Source organism: Triticum urartu, chromosome 1, assembly GCF_003073215.2.
Source record: "Triticum urartu cultivar G1812 chromosome 1, Tu2.1, whole genome shotgun sequence".
NCBI classification, from domain to species: domain Eukaryota; kingdom Viridiplantae; phylum Streptophyta; class Magnoliopsida; order Poales; family Poaceae; genus Triticum; species Triticum urartu.
In genome coordinates, this window is record NC_053022.1 from 143,049,582 (window position 1) to 143,071,315 (window position 21,734).

Below are 21,734 nucleotides of genomic sequence, written 5' to 3' on the forward strand. Positions count from 1 at the left end.
CGGTGCCAGGGGTGAGCTAACGCAGTACTAGGCGATACTGGCGAAGCGAGGAAACATCCGGGAAAGTTTTCCCAGAGTTAGGCATTTTCGGACAGATGAAACGGAGGGGGACGGTTGTAGGTTGGCTATGCTAGGGACGTGTGGCGGACGAACGGGTTGCGTATCCGGGTTCGTCTCGTCGTTCTGAGCAATTTGCATGTATAAAGTTTTTTCATCCGAGCTATGGATTAATTTCTATGCTTTTTCAAAATTGTAAACAATTTTTGCATTTATTTTAATTCGCAAATAAACAGAAAATACTAAGTGTACCCAGCCATGTGCTAGACACACAGGCTGACTGGTGAGGTCCAGGGGGTGTCCAGTCAGCAGTTGACCAGTCAACTATTAACTGGTCAACAGGGTCAAAATGGGGCCACATGTCATTTGCTCTATAGACTAAACTAGTACTAAAAATACTCCTAAACTAAACCTACTACTAATAAAAAAGGGCAAGCTAGTGCCAAAGGCAAAACGCCTCATGGTTGTGCTCACACACGCCACGCCGAGGCACTTGGCCATGGCTAGCTTCAGTGTATAGCAGCAGCAGCAAGCAACGCCATAGTAGTAGGAGGCAAACAACAGCAGCAGTAGAAGAGCAGCGGCACAAGAGCAACAGCAGGAAGATAGAGCAGCAGCGAAGCAAGCACTAGCGTCAGAGCAGCAGAAGAGCAGCAAGCGGAGCAGCAACAGAGCCGGCAGCAGTAGCAGGGACGCGGGTGCGCGCACAGCAGGCATCAGCAGCGACCAGCAGTAGACCACGGCGAGGCCGGCGCGTGCACAAAAGCAGCCCCAGCACGCACGCACGTACGCGTACACGGCAACTCGGACTAGCTCGGAGATAGCGGCTACCACGACGAAAACGAGAGGGGAGAGGGGGGTTTGGAAGAGGAGCTCACAACGGTTCCAACGGAAGCGACGGGGAGGCCGGAGGTGGACCGGAGATGAGGCAATCGACGACGGCGGCCGGCGATGTACGCGATAAAGAAGGCGGTGATGGCGAGCGTACGAGCCGCCCCGGCTTGAGCTGATGCCCGGGACGGACAAAGCCGGCGGTTGCAGTCCTGCGCGGAGGTGACGACGTTGGCTGCGACGGTGACGATGGCGCGGCGATAGTCCAGGGGAGCGAGCAACGATGCGAGGGGAAAGAAGTGGCGGCTAGGGTTCGACCGAGGGAGAGGGGAACATTCAGGGGGGAGGTATAGGCGCTGGAGGGGGCGTGGATGGGCGCCACGATGATCGCCGAGGCCGTGGCGGCCATCGGCACTATCCACGCCTCCTCTGTGAACAGAGAGGAGAGGGAAGCAGTGCGCCTGGGCTGGCCCAAGTGGGGCTGGTGGGCCAAGTGGCCCAGGGTGAGGGGGAAACGCTTTTCTCCTTTTTTTAATTTGTATCTATTTCCTTTCATTGTTTTGCATTTAGCTGGGACACCAAATGATTTTTTTATCACAACTTGGCACATAATTTTAAACACTGTATACTGAGATGGCACAAAAAGTTTGGGGGCAAAAGAAGTTGCCTAACCAGTTTTAGGAAAAGAAAAGGCCAATTTAATTGCTTTTGGACCACTAAATTAAATTCCAGGGGCATTTTGGGAACTCAAATGAGGTTGGTTTCAACATGAAAAATAACGAGAGATTATTTTCCACACTTTGAACATTTTAGCTTTCATGTCTGACAAATATGAATTTTGACTTTAGATTGGATTTGAATTTGAATTGTGATTTGGATCAAGTGAGGATTAGCAACAGTAATGTGATGACGTGGCACCATTAACATGGGATTACTTTAGCATGACACTGGGGGCGTTACAAATCTCCTCCACTATAAGAAATCTCGTCCCGAGATTTAAGTGGGGAAGTAAAGAGTAACTTCGGGAGAACTGGACCTTATAGGGTTAATTATCTGGTGAACAATTCAGAGAATGAGGCAGAAGTATCTCTCGAGTTGAAACTTAATAAAACATTGAGAGCAAAGTATGAAGGTACCATGAGAAGTTTTAACGGGCAGGCAATCATTCGATGCCTAATCAAAAGGTGAAATGGGCTCAAAGCAACAACAACAAAAATTATTGCGTCTGATACTAGAATAGATCACTAGGAAGGTGGCTCATGAATTATATACGAAGGCAAGTTAAAAGGATACTTCGGAATCAAGGATGTACAGGAGTTAGGTTTCGATCCTGGGACCTATGGGTTATGGGCCCACCGGGTGGGTTAAAAAGTAGGAAGGGTGCTGACATCTTGTACGGTCCAGATAGTAAGGCATGTCAGAGTGTAACTTGTCAGTTTTGTCGGCAACAACGTCAGTACCAAGGGCGAGGGACGAAGAGAACCATTTTCCTGCTCGTTGAACAAGGCGGCCATTAGGCAAAGTTCTCGTCCATTGGTGGCTACCAGAATGTCATCAACAATAGTAACTGGGTCTTACTGACAGAGTGATACAACGAGGTGTTTACATAAGCAGGGAAATATTACTGCGTATATAATATAGATCACAATAAGGTTTAAACAAACCAATGGAAAGGAAAATGTAATTGTCAGATTAAACAGAACAATGGAAAGGAAAATGTGTTTAAACACATACTTCAGGGGTATATACTTCCCAAGGACAAGCCGAGCATGGTATCCATGACAGATAGAAGTATAAAACCATTTAGGTAAGGGGAAAGAAAATTCATGACATTACCCATACAACGGTGTTTGGATAATTGATATAGAAAATTTAGTATCATGCTTCAAATGTTCTTATTGGAGATTGGATTACCACAGACATGCTTCGAGATAGCATTGACATGGTTTCAAGCAAAGGTCAGACTTTGGATACACCAAGGATCCATCGGGAAATTCTAGAACATATCATGTTATTTAATCAGGAAAAAGATGAGGAGGTGACCGATGGGTTCAGTAGCAATCCATCGACATGTCAACAAGGATGTATTCCCAAAATTAATATGATCAAATTTGTGTTGGGGGGAAGACAAGAATGTTGTTGATGCTGACACAAATTATCGAGAGACAAGGATGGTATTTCTAGCCATGAATTCAATTGACATATCTGAAGAAGTCAAAGTGTGTCGGTGATCAAGACAAAGTTTGTCGAGAGACTCTGTGAAGATGCCCTCGAGCAGAAAAGGGAGGATGAAGTGAAAGGCTATGAGAACCACGGATTCGACACAAGCTCAAAGTCAAGCTTGTTGTTTGAGGTGAAATGATAAGATGAGGAAGATCGACGTAAGCTTAGCTCATCATCAGAAGTTGCTCCGGGCATAAGGACCAAGTAGCACGGTTAAAAAGTTGACATGATAAAAATATAGCCGATCAGGCTAGGAATGATGTGATGGGGTATAAAGCTTCTCAGTATCAAGTACTAGGTGCAATGCCAGAAGGTAAATCAGAGTAGAGGTTGGACGGGGGAAATGATTTGCAGAGGATAAGTAATTTTAACTTACCCAGTAAATGGGATCAAGGAGGAAATATGGTCAGGACCATAACTGCAAGGGATCCAATTTACGATACCGGAAGAATATTCAGCTGATTAAATATCCTTGCAAGAAGCTTTCATGATAAGTCCCACACCGTGTCTGTGGGCATGAACACAAGGTTTAGGGTCGACTCCCACTTCTACAATGCATAACCTTTCATTTTACTTCTCACTCTTGATGAAGCTGTAGTTTTGAAATTTTAACTAACGAAAAGCCAGTAGAGTATAACCCGCATAACTTTCGAGTTCACACAAGTTAGGGAAGGCATAGGTTCAACCCATCGGGGCATCTTAGGATCATATATCATAAATTTCACGAGTAAAAACTCAAGCTCAAAAGTAGAGCATGGTTGAGGAAGCAGGGGATACAATTTACCAATGGCATTATGTATCCAAGGAAAGGCTCACAAGGTGATTGAATATGAAGGACGCTGTCGGATAAAACCCAACAAAAGATCTGGTGGTTCACAAGGGATCTGATGTGAGCATTAGTACTCAACCAGAAGAAGAAAGAATGCAAGGATATCATATTATAGAAACAACTGACTAACTCAGAGCTCAAATGTAAATGAGTTATGATTTCAAAATCAAGGAATCAGAAGCAAGTGCTCTGATTAAGAATGGATAAGTAGAATAGACTTAGGAGTGCATTCGATGACAACTTGATTGGTCGAGGACCAGCTCATGTTCAAAATGACGCCTGAGCCGGAAGGCTGAATTCTAGGATCTGGTTGAGGATTGCGAGCAATCACAACATATTGAATCAACAGACTCAGAATGATAATGACAATGAATGCCAATAAGATTATTGGACTTATGGGATTAATCATAATGCAGGCAAGCAAGACTTTCCAAAGCAATAGGTTGCAGAGGGTTCTTGAAAGATCGAATAGTATTTCGAAGACTTTTGTGAAACACATGAACAACTGGGAAAAACAAATCCTCGATATGTGGGGCGATTAGTTTGTAGGTGTATTCAGGCGACAAGGAACTGCAAGGCAGTGAGCACAAAGGATTCTTGGAACAATGACGAGTATTTCGGGGAATCTTGTAATAACAAGAGCAGCTCGGGACGAAAGTAAGAATGGAAAGTGTATGTAGTTATCCATAGGGGTTGACGGTGGAAGGGAATTGCCATTGCAATGAGCACAAGTTATCGGGATAACATTGAAGAGTATCTTCGGGGTCTTCTGTTGAATCAAGCCATCATCTGGAATGAAGGGGCTATCCGGGAGGAAGTGGTTACGAGATCCTAGATTCCGAGTTAGTAAAATCTTTAACCGAATAGACGAGAGATCAGAGTCCCAGAGTATAGACGAGGAATAAAAAGATCCTAATACCACCCAATGGCGACGTGGGCCCGTAAGCCACACAGCCAAGTTAGTAAAATAGTTTTGGACGACTAGACTCAACTTCGGCCAAGGAGTTGGAAAGGGGGATACCTACAGGAAGTCGGCTCTGATACCAACTTGTGACGCCCCCGATTTGACCGTACACTAATCATACACGTAAATGTGTACGATCAAGATCAAAGACTCACGGGAAGATATCACAACACAACTCTAGACACAAATTAAAATAATACAAGCCTTATATTACAAGCCAGGGGCCTCGAGGGCTCGAATACATAAGCTCGAAAACAAAAGAGTCAGCGGAAGCAACATTATCTGAGTACAGACATAAGTTAGACAAGATTGCCTTAAGAAGGCTAGCACAAAAGCAACAACGATCGAAAAGGCAAGGCCTCCTGCCTGGGAGCCTCCTAACTACTCCAAGTCGTCAGCGGTCTTCACGTAGTAGTAGGCATCCTCCGGGTAGTAGTAGTCCTCAGTGGCGTCGTCTGGCTCCTAGGATCCGTCATCTGATCGCAACAATCGGGTATGGGGGAAAAAGAAGTAGCAAAGCAACCGTGAGTACTCATCCAAAGTACTCGCAAGACTTACATCAGATCTAAACTAAGTATGCATCTGTATCAAAGGAATGGGTTGTATCTGTGGACTAAACTGCAGAATGCCAGAACGGAAGGGGAAAAAGCCTAGCATATCGAAGACTAGCATCTTCTGGAAACCACCACCTTGTAGCAACAGGAGGGAGTAGAGTAGCATAAAGTAAAGTAGCAGTAATGTTATCAACCTCGGCCAGAGATCCTTTCTCGACTCCCTGCGAGAAAGCAATCCCAGAGCCATACTATCCATTTATCATCTCATATCCAAGTCTCATCACAATCCATTTCTCACCACAAGTATCCAGTTCTAGTTGTATCGATCGGGATACAACTCCAAGTGTCCATTACCGTAGGACAGGCTATCGATAGATGTTTTCTTCCCTGCAGGGGTGCACCAACTTACCCACCATGCTCGATTAACTCCGGCCGGACACACTTTCCTGCATCATGCCCGGCCTCGGCCAAACAATACGCCGCAACCCAACCTAGGCTTAATAGAGAGGCCAGCATGCCGGACTAAACCTATGCCCCAGGGGTCATGGGCCATCTCCCCGGGAACTCCTACACGTTGCGTACGCGGCCCGTGAGCAGACCTAGCTACCTCCTTCAACAAGGTAGGTGCTTTCCAGTCCAACCCGGCACGCGCCGCTCAGTCGCTGACGTCTATTAAGCTTCGCCTGATGTATACGACGGAGAACGCCCATACTATGCCCACGTGATGGTTAGTGCTATCAGGCCAGAGACCCCTCGGATCAAATATCCAAATCATAGTGGATTAGGAACGCGTGGTAACGAGTAGAGACTCACGATCGATGTGACCCCGTCGCCCCATCTCGAGTACTTGTGACAAGGGCTAAGAATGCCCGGCCACACCTCGTAGGTATCTCGCGGGCACCTTCCAGGTCAACCCGAGTCCACATCACTCGCCATTAAGCTCGTGCGGGTACCCCTCAGGGTCGACCCGTCTTTAGTAACATGGCTCAGTGTAAAGTCATAGTAACCATAGTAACTGTGTGTCTAACACCAAGGGGAAAACCTGAGGAATCACCCCCGGTGAATCCCACTCGATGTTATCATCAAGGTGAACGTAAGAGGATCCACCCTCGAGGTTCACACTTGAGGGGTTGCACGACAGAGCGGTAACGGAAGTGGTTAAGGAGGAAATCACCCTCGATGACCTCGACCGTATAGCTACACTAAAGAGATCTCATTAGGAGTGATGTATGAGGTTTACCCTCGACACTCGATAGTAACTCTGTAGTGTCGTACTACTAGGGGGGTGATGTGCGGTGTCGGGGCCTGGACGTCGATCACGTTGATCGAGTCATCAAACATAAAGTGAGGCAACTAGGACAAGGTGGGGGTCACTGATGGATCACTAACCAACCTATACTAAGCAGTTTAGGATAAGCAGGTAAGGTATGAAAGCAGGTAACAACAACAGGCTATGCATCATAGTAGGATCATACAGAAAGAAGTAGCAGTTCTAATGCAAGCATGAGAGGAAAGAAATGGGCGATATCGGAATGCTCAAGGGGTGTTTGCTTGCCTGGTTGCTCTGGCAAGGAGGGGTCGTCGGGGATGTAGTCGTACTCAGTCGCATCAACGTCGGTCTCGGGGACTACCGGAGAAGAAGAGGGGGAGAAACAGTAAATACGGGGCAAACAAGCATCACAAAGTATAACAAGGCAAAACGCGGTGCCAGGGGTGAGCTAACGCAGTACTAGGCGATACTGGCGAAGCGGGGAAACATCCGGGAAAGTTTTCCCAGAGTTAGGCATTTTCGGACAGATGAAACGGAGGGGGACGGTTGTAGGTTTGCTATGCTAGGGACGTGTGGTGGACGAACGGGTTGCGTATCCGGGTTCGTCTCGTCGTTCTGAGCAACTTTCATGTATAAAGTTTTTTCATCCGAGCTATGGATTAATTTCTATGCTTTTTCAAAATTTTAAACAATTTTTGCATTTATTTTAGTTCGCAAATAAACAGAAAATACTAAGTGTACCCAGCCATGTGCTAGACACACAGGCTGACTGGTGAGGTCCAGGGGGTGTCCAGTCAGCAGTTGACCAGTCAACTATTAACTGGTCAACAGGGTCAAAATGGGGCCACATGTCATTTGCTCTATAGACTAAACTAGTACTAAAAATACTCCTAAACTAAACCTACTACTAATAAAAAGGGCAAGCTAGTGCCAAAGGCAAAACGCCTCATGGTTGTGCTCACACACGCCACGCCGAGGCACTTGTCCATGGCTAGCTTCAGTGTATAGCAGCAGCAGCAAGCAACGCCATAGTAGTAGGAGGCAAACAACAGCAGCAGTAGAAGAGCAGAGGCGCAAGAGCAACAGCAGGAAGATAGAGCAGCAGCGAAGCAAGCACTAGCGGCAGAGCAGCGGAAGAGCAGCAGGCGGAGCAGCAACAGAGCCGGCAGCAGTAGCAGGGACGCGGGTGCGCGCACAGCAGGCATCAGCAGCGACCAGCAGTAGACCACGGCGAGGCCGGCGCGCGCACAAAAGCAGCCCCAGCACGCACGCACGTACGCGTACACGGAAACTCGGACTAGCTCGGAGACAGCGGCTACCACGACGAAAACGAGAGGGGAGAGGGGGGTTTGGAAGAGGATCTCACAACGGTTCCAACGAAAGCGACGGGGAGGCCGGAGGTGGACCGGAGATGAGGCAATCGACGACGGCGGCCGGCGATGTATGCGATAAAGAAGTCGGCGATGGCGAGCGTACGAGCCGCCCCGGCTTGAGCTGATGCCCGGGACGTCCTCCTGCGCGGAGGTGACGATGTTGGTTGCGACGGTGACGATGGCGCGGCGACAGTAGTTTCGAGCATATGCAGGGGAGCGAGAAACGACGCGAGAGGGAAGAAGTGGCGGCTAGGGTTCGACCGAGGGAGAGGGGAACATTCAGGGGGGAGGTATAGGCGCTGGAGGGGGCGTGGATGGGCGCCACGATGATCGCCGAGGCCGTGGCGGCCATCGGCGCTGTCCACGCCTCCTCTGTGAATAGAGAGGAGAGGGAAGCAATGCGCCTGGGCTGGCCCAAGTGGGACTGGTGGGCCAAGTGGCCCAGGGTGAGGGGGAAAGGCTTTTCTCCTTTTTTTTAATTTGTATCTATTTCCTTTCAGTGTTTTGCATTTAGCTGGGACACCAAATGATTTTTTTATCACAACTTGGCACATAATTTTAAACACTATATACTGAGATGGCACAAAAAGTTTGGGGGCAAAAGAAGTTGCCTAACCAGTTTTAGGAAAAGAAAAGGCCAATTTAATTGCTTTTGGACCACTAAATTAAATTCCAGGGGCATTTTGGGAACTCAAATGAGGTTGGTTTCAACATGAAAAATAACCAGAGATTATTTTCCACACTTTGAACATTTTAGCTTTCATGTCTGACAAATATGAATTTTGACTTTAGATTGGATTTGAATTTGAATTTTGATTTGGATCAAGTGAGGATTAGCAACAGTGATGCGATGACGTGGCACCATTAACATGGGATTACTGTAGCATGACACTGGGGGCGTTACAGATAATCTAGTGAACTCAACTCACTAGCAATTGGTTCATCATAATGGGATCTCTTGAAAAGATTAGCAAGTGGATGAGGATCCATATCGATATATTTTTAGCAAGCAAAGATGAAAGCAAATAGAAGGCACATGACAACACAAGCAAACATGAGATCTGACGAGAAAACGGCGAACGAAAAAGAGGGCGAATAAAATGGAAATTTTTTGTGAAGTGGGGGAGAGGAAACGAGAGGCAAATGGCAAATAATGTAAATTGCAAGGAGATGAGATTTGTGATTAGGAACCTGATAGATGTTGGTGGTGTCTCCCCAGCAACGGCGCCAGAAATTCCTTTTGATGCGGCTTGAACTACGTCGCTATTTCCCCAAAGAGGAAGGGATGATGCAACACAACTAAAGTAGGTATTTCCCTCAGTGATGAGACCAAGGTTATCGAACCAGTAGTAGAACCACGCAACACCACGTAAGCAGCTCCTGCACACAAAGAACAAATGCTTGCAACCCGACGTAAGAGAGGGGTTGTCAATCCCTCACGGGTAAAAAGATAGGTAAAATTGTAGTAGATTGGATAAATAGATCTCGCAGGAACGCGAGATAAAATAAATAAATAAAATTGCAGCAAGGTATTTTTGTATTAATAGATCTAAAAATAAAAGCAAATAAAAATAGACCGTGAAGGAAAATATAATAAAGAAGAGACCCGGGGGCCGTAGATTTCACTAGTGGCTTCTCTCGAGAAAAATAGCATACAGTGAGTAAACAAATTACTGTTGGGAAATTGATAGAACTTCAAGTAATCATGACGATATCCAGGCAATGATCATTATATAGGCATCACATCCAAGATTAGTAGACCGACCGCTGCCTGCATCTACTACTATTACTCCATACATCGACCGCTATCTAGCATGCATCTAGTGTATTAAGTTCATGGAGAAACAGAGTAATGCAATAAGAACGATGACATGATGTAGACAAGATCTATTTATGTAGAAATATACCCCATCTTGTTATCCTTAATAGCAATAGTACATACATGTTGTTTCTCCTTCTATCACTGGGATCAAGCACCGTAAGATCGAACCCAACACAAACCACCTCTTCACATGGCAAGAAAAATCGATTTGGTTGGCCTAACTAAACCAAAGATTCGAAGAAAGAAATATGAGGCTATAAGTAATCATGCATATAAGAGATCAAAGAACTCAAAGAACTTTCACGGATAAAAACATAGATCTGATTATAAACTCAAAGTTCGTCGGGTCCCAACAAACACACTGCAAAAAGAGTTACATCAAATATATCTCCAAGAGGCCATTATATTGAGAATCAAGAGAGAGAGAGAGAGAGAGAGAGTGTAACGCCCTCGATGCGGCTATAGCTCCCACGTGTCGAGGCACGACTTAGAGGCATAACCGCATTGAAAGCAATGTCGCAAGTCAGGCAATCATTACAACATCCCATGTAATACATAATCAAAGGGAGAGATAACATAGTTGGCTTACACTCGCCACGTCACATCAGAGTACATAAATAACATCCATCATACAAGCACTCATGGCCCGACTACGGCGCCAAAATAGAAAATAACCCAACATGTGACAAGGCCCTGAATCAAACCCCAACTAGGCACCACTACTGATCATCGGGGAAGGAAACATAATAACGCTGAGAGTCCTCGTCGAACTCCCACTTGAGCTCGTACTCGTCACCTGGAGCGGAATCACCTGGTCCTGCATCTGGAATTATAGTATCTGTGAGCCACGGGGACTCAGCAATCTCGCACCCTCGCGATCAAAACTATTTAAGCTTATAGGAATGGATGAGGCAAATATATGTGGAGCTGCAGCAAGCGGCTAGCATATATGGTGGTTATCTTATACGCAAAAGAGAGCGAGAAGAGGAGGCAAATCACGAGCGAGAATCTAAAGGAACAACCTGCGCAAGCATTACTCCAACACCGTGTCCACTTCCCGAACTCCGCCGAGAAGAGGCCATCACGGTAACACACTCAGTTGATTCATTTTAATTAATTAAGGTTCAAGTTATCTACAACCGGACATTAACAAATTCCCATCTGCCCATAACCGCGGGCACGGCTTTCGAAAGTTCAATCCCTGCAGGGGAGTCCCAACTTAGCCCATGACAAGCTCTCACGGTCAACGAAGGAATAGACCTCCACCCGAGACACACCGATCAGACTCGGTAACCCGGTACAACAAGACAATTCGACAGGTTAAAACAAGACCAGCAACACCGCCCGAATGTGCCGACAAATCACGATAGGAGCTGCACATATCTCTTTCTCAGGGCACACTCAGATAGGTCAAGCTACGAGTAAAACCAACCCTCAAGTTTCCCCGAGGTGGCCCCGCAGGCTGCCCAGTTCGGACCAACACTCAGAGGGAGCACTGGCCCGGGGGGGGGGTAAAATAAGATGACCCTTGAGTCTGCAGAACCCAAGGGAAAGAAAAGGCTAGGTGGCGAATGGTAAAACCAAGGTTGGGCATTGCTGGACAAGCTTTAATCAAGGCGAAATATCAAGGGGTTCCCATTATAACCCAACCGCGTAAGGAACGCAAAATCCGGGAACATAACACCGATATGACGGAAACTAGGGCGGCAAGAGTGGAACAAAACACTAGGCGAGAGGCCGAGCCTTCCACCCTTTACCAAGTATATAGATGCATTAAGATAACATAGCAATATAATGATATCCCAACAAGTAAATAAAAGATGTTCCAACAAGGAACGGCCTCCAATCTTCACCTGCAACTAGCAACGCTATAAGAGGGGCTGAGCAAAGCGGTAACATAGCCAATCAACGGTTTGCTAGGACAAGGTGGGTTAGAGTTTCAACATGGCAATTGGGAGGCTGACAAGCAAAAGGTAGGCATCATAGCATTGGCATAGCAAGAGCGAGCAAACTAGCATAGGAAAGATAGTAGTGATTTCGAGGGCATGATCATCTTGCCTGCACAGTTGTCAGAGTTGACTGGATCCTCACAAGCAAACTCAACGGGCTCCTCGGTAGCGAACTCGTCTCCCGGCTCTACCCAACAAGACAAACAAGCAACAAGGATACAATCAACCACGTGCAAGACCAAGCAATATGATGAAATGATGATATGCTATGCGGGATGCGATGCGGGATGCAAAATGCAAGATATGAAAGGAAATGCATGAACCTGGCCTCAACTTGGAATTCCAATGGTGCCACTGGATAGAGGGGATGAAATCGCTTGAAAACTATATAAAGATCATTGGAATCGGAGTTACGGTTTGGAAATGGCAAGCGTTTTAAGATATGACACCGGTCTGCGATTTACAGCAAGTAGGCATCTAAATGCAACGAAATGAACATGCTACAGCCACCAAACAAGACAACAAAATACATGGCAGGGATGCACACAAGATTCTTAACAAAAGACTAGCACTGAGCCACGGCCAATTCATCCATTATGAGGTTCAAACAAGCATGGCAAAAACGCAAATGCAAAACAGATTCCAGACTTAGTGAAATTAACACATGTCTGAAATTTCAGATCACGATGCTCTCTTCGGAGCAGCAAAACAACATGATTCGTGACCTGAACATGAAAAGTAAGAACATGTAATGGAGCTACTCAACAAGCTTAACAAAAGACCCAAAGTGACCTGGGGCCAAAAGGGTTCACAAAATATATTAACGGGCACACGAACATAGCATAAAACACAATCAGTTTTCAGACTTAGTGAAAACTGAGACATGCTGAAATATAACTCACGAAGGCATGTAAACGAGCTCGATGCACTCACCACGGTGCATGTCATGGAAAGGCAGGCATACACCCACTAAGAAGGAATAAAATACAAGCTAGACATGGCAAGAACAATGGCATGGCATGCACGGATCAACTACAATAGCATCGGCAAAATCGCAAACGAGTTGACGATCTGCCCAGATTCACCACGAAGCAAAAGTAGAGCTCGATTGACTCAAACTATGGTGCTCCATAATTGCAAAAAAAGACATGGATGGATAGAGCATAACATGACCTTTACTGATCATTCTCAAAAGAGGCACGGATCATTAGGAAACAAGCTGAACATATGGCATCATTTACTAAATAATCCCAGACTTAGTGAAAACAACTAAGTCTCTGAAAACAGATTTCCCGGGTGCCTCTCTTTGCAAGCTTGCACAAGTCACCACACACATCCAAAAAATGCATGGGTTTCACCTCTGGGAAGAAGACAAAATGCTTAACAAAACATATGAAGGACTCACAGGCATAGCATGCACAAAATAATCATGGCAAAAATGACAAAAGTCTAAGATGAACTAGCAGATCTGACAATTAACTCACGAAGCCTCCTTCTAACAGCATTTTTGGCATCAAGATGAACTCAAATGAAAATGATGCAATGGAATGAAATGATGTACTCGTCGAGGCGACGATTTTGATATATTATATGCCCAAATCGGAGCTAGGAATGCAAAGTTACGGGCGGTCAAAGTAGGCATAAAAACTTAGGGGGGAGAGGGAAAAAGTGAACCCTAGGAATTTTGGATCTCAGATCTGGAACGGGCACTGTTCATCGGGCGCGCGAACCGAGGTGCTCCGGCGAGCTCGAACCGGCTCCGGCGAGGTGGTGGCCGAGGCGGCCGGGTCCGGTGGCGGCGAGGTGGCGCCGGCCCGGGGCGGCGCGGGGCGGCGAGGGGCGACCGGGCCCCGAGGGAAGGTGGCGCGGGGCGCCGGCGTCGGCGGCTGCCGGATTAGGTGGTCGGGCGGCGGGCTCCGGCGTCGGGGCGTGGTGGTGCGATGGTCGGCGATGGGCGGCGGCCGGTCGCGGGGAAGACGAAGGCGGCCGGGAAGATGGCCTCGGGCCCGGGTGGAGGAGGAAGGGGGCCGGCGCTGGGCCTGCGGCCCGCGTCGGTGGCGGCGGCGATGCGGTCCCCCAGGGACACGTGGCGGCGGCTGACTGGATAGCGGCGGCGGGCAGACGCGTCCGGCCGGGGGCGGACGTGTCCGTCGGTGCGAGGATCTTCTTTTTTTTTAGAACTAGGGTTTCGAGGGGGAAGACGAGATCCGAAAATGGAGGGGGTATATATAGGCATAAGTAGAGCTAGTCCAAATGAGGTGCGGTTTTCGGCCACGCGATCGTGATCGAACGCTCTAGGACATGGAGCAGAGTTTGGTGGGTTTTGGGCCAAATTTGAGGGGTGTTGGGCTGCAACACACACGAGGCCTTTTCGGTCCCTCGGTTAACCGTTGGAGTATCAAACGAAGTCCAAATGATACGAAACTTGACAGGCGGTCTACCGGTAGTAAACCAAGGCCGCTTGGCAAGTCTCGGTCCAATCCAGAAATGTTTAATCCCCACACACGAAAGAAAGCTAGAAATGGCCACCGGAGCAGAACGAAGCGCCGGAATGCAAAACGGACATCGGGGAAAATGCTCGAATGCATGAGATGAACACGTATGCAAATGCAATGCACATGATGACATGATATGAGATGCATGAAAACGAAAACAACACACGGAGACAAGGACCCGAACCCGAGAAATAAATATAACTTAACGCTGGAAACGGCAAGGGTTGGAGTACAAATTGGGAAAGTTACATCCGGGGTGTTACAGAGAGAGAGAGAGGAAGCCATCTAGCTACTAACTACGGACCCGTAGGTCTACAATGAAGTACTCACGCATCATCAGAGAGACACCAATGAGGATGATGAACCCCTCCGTGAAGGTGTCTAGATTGTATCTGTGGTTTCTAGAACTTGCGGCGGCTGGAATTGATTTTCGTCGACTCCCCTAGGGTTTCGGGAATATATTTTTTTTGATTGTGAACTGTGGGGTAAAACCCCCACAGCATATCAAAGCAAAGAGGTGGTGCAGGAGGCCACCGAGGTGGGCACAACCCACCTTGGCGCGCCTGGGGGGGGCCAGGCCCTAGGTGCGCCCTGGTGGGTTGTGCCCCCCTCGGGGCACCCCCCAGGTGCTTCTCTAGCCCATCTGGTGTCTTCCGGTCCCAAAAAATCCACGAGAAGTTTCGCTGCATTTGGACTCCGTTTGATATTGATTTTCTGCGATGTAAAAAACAAGCAAAAAACAGCAACTAGCACTTGGCACTATGTCAATAGCTTCGTCCCAAAAATTGATATAAAATGATTGTAAAACATCCAAGAATGATAATATAACATCATGGAACAATCAAAACTTATAGGTACGTTGGAGATGTATCATAGATGCACGCAGGAGTTAGTCTACTTATCACGGACGTGATCCCTATATTCATGATCATTGCCTTAGATATCATCATAACTATTCGTTTTTCTATCAATTGCTCAATAGTAACTTGTTTACCCACCGTATGCATTTTTTCATGAGAAAAGCCTCCAGTGAAAACTATGGCCCTGGGGTCTATTCTTACCATATTATTTTCATATCTATAAAATAAAAAACCCAAAAATACCTTGCTGAAATTTATTTACCTTTACATTGTTTTGCACTTTTATTTATCTTTTACACCTATCTCCATCAGATCTCATCCTTGCAAGTAACCGTGAAGGGATTGACTGTAGCGACCAGACCTCAGACAGTCTGATCTCTGTGCATCAGTGTCATCCCTAGATCAGTAATGCTGACATGCACAGTACTTTATGATTTATAACAGAGTAGAAATCACACACTTATTACATCGAATGTCTCAAAATAGAACTTATTACAATAAATATGGCTTAAGGCCATCTAATACGATAACAGCGGAAGGCTTGGAAGATAAAGTGAGTCCATCAAGTCCAACGACATCACTGAGTGAAAGACCACGACCTAAGGCACCTTACTCATCGTCTGAAAAGTCTGCAACATGATACGTTGCAGCCCGAAAATGGGACAGCACATGGAATATGCTGGCAGTGTAATATAAGAGAGTAATGAACATAATAAAAATATCACTACATGCATATATGGCTGGTGGAGGCTGTATGGTTAATAGGTTTTGCGAAAAGCCAATTTTTCCCTACTAAAAAGGAATATATTTTATTTAACTACAAAGTTTGTTGAAAATATTGAGAATGGTAAACCCCATCTCAATCCCAATTAAAAGTAATTAATAACCCAATCAAATTATATTTAAGAGTGATGAGATCCACATGATAATCCAAGAACTAGATACTCAAGATGTCCATAACAGGGGACACGGCTAACCATGATTTGTTTGTACACCCTGCAGAGGTTTGTGCACTTTTCCCCACAGGACTCGATCTCCTCCGTTGGATTTCTCGCACTACATAATGTTTGAGAAACGGATGACGGAGACACAGTCTTTCCGAAGAGGTCCCCTTAACCGATAGATAGACTGGTACACCTACAATCCCCTACATCTGCTAGCCCATCATGGAAAGGTTTCCCACAAGTTACTCAACTATGCCAGAGCCCGTAATGGCATCTGGCTACACACGGAAGTTTCCAGCATGAATAATATTATGATCCCTTTGAGCCTGGGTGGCAGTCCATAGGAAAATCACACGGTACCCCGGGATTTCCAAAAATACAGGCAATCACTAGGTTCCCCAGGTGCCTCAATCCACCCAGATGTGTATTAAAGTTGCCACCTTAAGTTAACCATTAATTAACAACTCACATCTGTCATGGATACACTCAAACCCAAACCATGTCTACTAGCATACATAGCAATATAAGCAACGTAGAAGTAACTCCCAGGGTTTGATAATACTAATAATTGGCACATGCTTTGCATGTTTGTAGCATGCATGTCAATGATTCATGTTGACTTCTTCAATTTTTAAATAGCTAAAACTCATTATTTATTTTTCCTAGCCATGCAACCATTTAACTTTCCAGTAGCTATAACTCATTTTCGAGATGTTGCTTTACATTAGCTTTACATGTTTTTAGCAACTATTTATGCATTTTTAGCAAGGTTCTGGCATCAACGCGCCGGATATCATCTTATTTCGTAAAATATATATACTCGATAAATGTGTAGCACTTGACTATAATTATCTTTTTTTGCTTAGATACAATTTCTTATGTTGCATTTTCCCTTTCTTCGGGTGTATATTGTGGAAACTATTGTGTCTGTGCGGATCTTTCGAACATAGCGGCCAATGCATCCGAATTGAATATCAATTAAAAATAAAGATTCAAGACTTTCTGAAACTTATTTAACAAACATGACCTAGCATAATACTCGTGTAAAAAGTTTCACGGGGCAATGGCTGTCGTGGTATCCTCGGCAACAAAAACCACAAGTCCAAAAAATATGAATAATAACTTTTATATAGTATCAGTTTTGTTTTTTCCCTTGTCCAGAACACCACGCTTACATGTGCAATGCACGTCTTACAGTCATGGAGTGATTTTTTTTGAGAAACTTGCTGAATGTAAGTATTTTTTAGCAAGTATTGTTTTTTAGACAATTTAGTAATAAGTATTCTGATGTAGCAAGTATGGAAGCCCATCCTTATGACACAGAGAAAAATTTGCAAATTCTGCCTTGGGCTTAGCACGTCCTCCACTCAATCTGCAACATGGCCCAAGATGTATCACGTATTGAGCCTCTTTTCTAGGAAGTGGGAGGCAATGGTTCCAGAACACTGTGGAGGTTGTTACGTTCTACTGTTCATTACGAATCTCACCGCTGTCAGCCGTTAGATTTAGTACACCAACGGTTATGATTGATGCTTTAGACCCAGTTCAAAACTGGTACACTATATAGTAGTATAGAAAAACAGGTGAATAGGTACTACCTCATCTACTTCCCAACCCACAATTTATTCAGATCCTAACCATGCAATTGTTTGAGGGTTGATCTAATGCAATAAAAACTGGGTAGTAAAGAGGTATGATCAAAGTGTTACTTGCCTTGCTAATGATCCGTGAAACCTAGAGACTCGTAGTAGCACACTTTGCACTCCGGGTACTCTATCGCAATCAAACAAGCATACAATAAGCAATAAAGCAAGAAGCACAGGTAAAACTCATATAAGAAGATCTAACCAGAAATTTCAACTTAAGAGCTCTGGTTTATAAAAAGAATCAAATCAAACGAAGCAATGAAACTCAAACTGCGAAAGAAACAACTCTGATTACTAATCTGGACTAAAGTCAAATTTTACAGTAGCAAAAACATGTTTAAGTTGGCTAAACAAAAAGAGGGCTTCGAGACGAAACTCTAGGCACTTGAATCACTTGATTCCGATAAACGAGCGAAAAGAAAAACTAAAACGAAAATCGGATAAGAAATCGCGATCGAAAATAATCGCGAAAAATACGAGAAAAAGAAAAACTGACGAATAGGCTAACGAATGAACGTTCGCTGTCTGTGGCTAACAGACGAAAAACCGTTCGTTAAAACGAACGTACGGACAAAAATCCGCTAAATAACTAAACCGGAAAAAAACAGAACCGGATCTAAAAACGAATCTAGGGTTTCGAAAAAAAAACCGATCGGTTTTCTCGTGAAAACCGAGGCGGCGGCGACTACCTCTGGCGAGGTCCGGCGAACGGCGGTGCTAGCGGCGGCGGCGGATCGGGCGGGGCTAGGGTATGGGCGGCGAGGCGCGGGTTTGGGCTGCGGTGCCCCGGATTATAAAGCCCCCCGGACGGAGTCCCGCTCGGGTACGGCCCGGAGTCGGTTTCTTTTAAAAAAAGTTATTTCGCGCTAAAAACAAAGAAAAAAATACTAAACGGACTCCAAAAATCCTGAAATAAATTTTCCCCGTCCTCTAAAAATCTACCGGACAAGGTGAACATTTATTTGGGACTCTAATGCAATTTCGAAAAACGCAATTTTTTCCTAATTCAAATAAAATAGCAAAAAAAAACTCCGAATAAAAACTTATTTGATTTTAATATTAAATCTCCAATATTTATTTATTTTTAGGAAGTCATTTTATCCTCTCTCTTTTATTTTTATAAAACAAATATTCGAAGAGAAAATAATTAAAATGAAACGATCCTCTTTTCAAAATTTGAGAAAACTCAAATATGAAAATAACGAAATTCCCAACTCTCTCAGTGGGTCGTTGAGTTGCGTAGAATTTCTAGGATCAAGCCAAAATGCAATAAAACATGATATGCAATGATGATCTAATGTATAACATTTCAAATTGAAAATTTGGGATGTTACATTGGCAACCCCTTTATCGCATTGGGTGCAAGTATTTGTTTATTTGTCTAGGTGCTATCATTAGAGACTTGTGTGTTCCTTCTACTAGATTGATACCTTGGTTCTTAACTGAGGGAAATATTTATCTCTTCTTTGCTACATCACCCTTTTCTGTTCAAGGGAAAAACCAACGCAAGCTCAAGAAGTAGCAGGAAGAATTTCTGGCGCCATTCCCGGGGAGGATGTACATCAAGCCTAGCAAGTACCTATCATAAACTCTCATCTCTTGCATTTACATTATTCGCCATTTGCCTCTCGTTTTCCTCTCCCCCCACTTCTAAAATGTTTTTAGAAAAACACAAAAATATTTGCCTTTTATTTTCTTTCTTTTCGTTCATCTTTTCTTTGCTTTTTGTTTGTTTGTGTGCTAGATTGCTTGGTTTGTCATGATGTCTCAAGAAAATACTAAGTTGTGTCATTTTTTCAACACTAATATTAATGATTTTATTATCACTCCTATTGCTCCAGCCACTAGTGTGGAATCTTATGAAATTAATGCCACTTTGTTGAATCATGTTATGAAAGAACAATTTTCTGGTAGTCCTAATGAAGATGTTGCATCCCATTAAAATACTTCAGTTGAATTGTGTGATATGCAGAAGTAAAGAGATGTGCATAATGATATTGTTAAATTGAAGCCATTTCTGTTCTCGCTACGGGCTCGTGTTAAAACTTGGTTTTCGTCCTTACCTAAAAATAGTATTGATTCATGGAATAAGTGTAAGGATGCTTTTTATTTCCAAGTATTTTCCTCCCGCTAAGATCATCTACCTTTGGAAAGATATAATGAATTTTAAGCAATTTGATCATGAACATGTTGCACAATCATGGCAGAGGATAAAGTTGATGATAAGAAATTTCCCTACTCATGGTTTAAGTTTATGGATGATCATACAAACTTTTTATGTTGGATTGAATTTCACACCTAGAAATCTTTTAGATTCTACCGCGAGTGGTACTTTTATGGAAATCACATAAGGAGAAGCTACTAAACTCCTTGATAATATTATGCCAAATTACTCTCAATGGCATACCGAAAGATATTCTACTAGTAAAAAAGTGCATGTTATTGAAGAAATTAATACTTTGAGTGGAAAGATGGATGAACTTATGAAATTGATTGCTAGTAAGAGTGCTCCTATTGATCATAATGATATGCATTTGTATACTTTGATTGAGAATAATAATGAATCTATGGATGTGAATTTTGTTGGTAGGAACAATTTTGGTAATAATGCATATAGAGGTAATTTCAATCCTAGGTCGTTTCCTTGTAATTCCCCTAATAATTATGGTAATTCCTACAACAATTCTTATGTAAATTATAATAATATACCCTCTAATCTTGAGAATAATATTAAATATTTTATTAACTCCTAAAAGATTTTCAATGCTATGGTGGAAGAAAAATTGCTTAAGATTGATGATTTTCAATGCGATAAAATTTCTCATGAGATTGACTCTTTTAAGATGAGATATATGCCACCCAAGCTTGATATTAATAATTCTCTGAAAGCTATCCAAATTTATATTAATGAAAGTAGGGAGAGAACCGCTAGGATGTGTGCTAAGAGAGAATGGCTAGAAAAAGTATGTTCTTCTAGTTTTTGCGGTAATCATGATGAAGATCTTAAAGTGATTGGTGTGACTCCTGTTGAATCTTTGTTTGCTAATACAAAACTTGATAAATAAGTGACTGGAGATGATTCAACTTTAGCTAGAAGGTGTCCCAATAATTTGGAGGGTGAAGATCTTAATGAAAAAAATGATAAAGGTGGGTTTGGTGAGGTCAAAACTTTAACTAGTGATGAGCCCACTCTTTTGGATTTCAAGGACTTTAATTATGATAGTTGTTCTTTGATTGATTGTATTTCCTTTTTACAATCTATGCTTAGTTCACCTCATGCTTATAGTCAAAATAAAGCTTTTACTAAACATATCATTGATGCTATGATGAAACCGTTTGAAGAAAAACTTGACTTGGAAGTTTCAATCCCTAGAAAGCTTTATGATGAATGGGAACCTACTATTAAGATTAAGATTAAATATTATGAGTGCAATGCTCTGTGTGATTTGGGTGCTAGCGTTTCCACTATTCCCAAACTTTATGTGATCTGCTAGGGTTTGATACGTCTCCAACGTATCTATAATTTTTTTATTGTTCTATGCTATCATATTATCTGTTTTGGATGTTTTATATGCATTAGTATGCTATTTTATATTATTTTTTGGACTAACTTATTAACCCAGAGCACAGTGCCAATTTCTGTTTTTTTTTCTTGTTTTTGAGTTTCGCAGAAAGGAATGTCAAACGGAGTCCAAACGGAATAAAACTTTGCGATGATTTTTCTTCGACCAAAAGATACTCGAAGGACTTGGAGTCCAAGCCAGAAGAGCCACGAGGCGGCGACAAGGGTGGAGGGCGCGCCCCCTACCTTGTGTGTAACGCCCCCGATTTAATCGTACACTAATCATACACGCAAACATGTACGATCAAGATCAGGGACTCACGGGAAGATATCACAACACAACTCTACAAATAAA